Raw genomic sequence first — 2445 nt, forward strand, 5'->3', positions numbered from 1 at the left:
ACTTTCCCACCATGACTTCAACTACTTACCCAAAATACCACACCCTTCGCAACATTTGCAAAAAGATAAATAATTTACAGCTAAAACATCCATCCCGAGAGCCACGAATGACAAAATGGCTCTCTAAACAATCTAAAGACAGAATATAATTATGACAAGCGAGTACAATAATGTGTAAGATACATGTACTGTTAGGGTACGGTATACAAAGCTCAAACTTTTATTATCGTTTGAAATTTACATGTATTTTCGATACTTAATATTATTAATATATTCTTTTGGGGTGAGGGTGGGGGATGTATATAACCACACTGGGCCCTCCTTTGAATCGAACAGTTTGTCCAAACATGCATTATAAATTAACAGGCCCTATTATACCAAACATACACCAAGCTTCCCTTTAAAGGTAGTTATGGACACTATTGGTAATTTATTACTCAAAATAATTATTAGCATTAAAACTTTCTTGGTAACGAGTAATGGAGAGAGGTCGATAATGATATAAAACATTGTGAGAAACGGCACCCTCTTAAGTAATGTAGTTTTCGAGAAAGAAGTGACTTTCCATATGTACTCCCCGCTGTTATCTTATTAAATCTAACTTTTGATATCCTGAAAACGGTCCCCAATACTTAGTGTGTCCTCCATCACCACCATTGTTCTGAACGGCACGGATACGTCTTCTCATACCGTTAACAAGGCCTCTGATCTGTTTGGTCACTTCAGCCATCGTTGTTTTGTTATATTATCGAAACACCGTGTCTTACTATAGCCTATATAGGGATACTGGTTTTAAATTGATTTATGCCTCCCAACTCTGACCCCTTTGTCTTTGCTTTAACGCTGATGTTTATCACAATCGATTTATCCAACACGAGACAATAAAATCATTAGAGGCGGGTAAAAATAATACTGATCTGTTCTTATTTGTATCTTTCGAAATTCGACCTTAAGCCACTCAAGTACCCATAAATCTGCCAAACAACATCGTAACGCATCGTAAAGAGGTATCAAAATGCGCAGAAGACAAGTGTGCATCGGATTAATAATTTTCTTTTGGGAATACTATTAACTTGAGGTTCCAATAATTATATCTGACCACTTGTAAATGTTCAGATACTCATTGGCGCAGTTTAGTTGTTGATAAACCGTACCTGTTAAATGTGTGAATATTATTTTTAAAAGGTGAAAGCGTTTTTGAGATAATAAACTGCCAGAAATCTGGAGCGACTGTGCTCATCAGAAAGAATACTCCTATAATGGGAATACACAAAATGAAAAGGAAAAATTATGCAGTATAGACCTAACTTCTCAGATTCCAATTTTGGGCCATAAAAACTTATTTCTGTTTTATAACCACAGTCAGCCTACTTTGAAGAGAAAAGTTTGTCAAAATAAATCATGCATTATAAACTAAACTACCCCAAACTGCCGTCAAGGCCACATTGCCATTAATTTTCAGAATATATTTTTATACCAAACGTACACCTTCAAGCGTACACCTTCAAATTTTTATCGCGAAATCGATATAGCGCCCTCTATTTAGAGGGCGCTATAACAAACTGTGAAATTTGCACTAGTCGTCTGCTCGATAGACAATCGTGATGCAGAGAAGAGAGCTGGTGGTAAGAAAACTTTATAAACTTCAAACTTCGAGGTGCGGAAACTATCCATATATTAAACAAGTCAAGAAGAATTCACTGCAGCAGTACTTTTTAATGAAGAAAAGTAATTCTGGATCGGAACTGAACAGGCTTTTGATGAGATAGATTAGCGTAGCGTGCATGTGCTGAACAACAAGCATGACCATATGTAAATGTTATATTAAAGGACTGGACCGATTTCATCATGGAACAAAAGACTCGATTTCTCCATGATTTCATTTACAGTCACTGTTTCGGTAATCACTTCAATACAGCATCAACAACTTACTTATAAAAGTACAGCAGCTTCGATAGCAGATTGAGATTCATTTTACTTCGTAATATCATGAAGTTATTATGGCCCTGGGTAGACCCAGTAACTCAACACTGGGCTCCTTTTCCCCTGAAATTTTTCATTATTTGTGGTATTCGTGCCCAGAAACTTTTTGTAATTATTGACCGCAAAACCACTAGGATAATTGGTCATATAACAACAATATTGTAAAACTGCGGTGAGCGTCGAAGCAATGGTGTTCAACAAAGTTGGCGGGGTTGATATTCGATCTCCTGTGATAGCTAGCGGTTCGTGGTTGATAGCGCGTTGGGGTGATACCGCGCCCTCTTGTGACAAATCCAGGAGAGTCTTGAACCAAGACTATTTCGGATACGGCCTATCCATGCAAATTAATATAACATGGAGCCGTTGTTAAAATAAGATTAATACGTAATCTGGATTGAGAAGTCTAGGTGACGCACAATAAATTTGCGTTCACTTTCTAGCGTTCGTTGTCAAGTTGCATTT

Source organism: Asterias rubens, chromosome 15 (genome assembly GCF_902459465.1).
Source record: "Asterias rubens chromosome 15, eAstRub1.3, whole genome shotgun sequence".
Lineage (NCBI taxonomy): Eukaryota > Metazoa > Echinodermata > Asteroidea > Forcipulatida > Asteriidae > Asterias > Asterias rubens.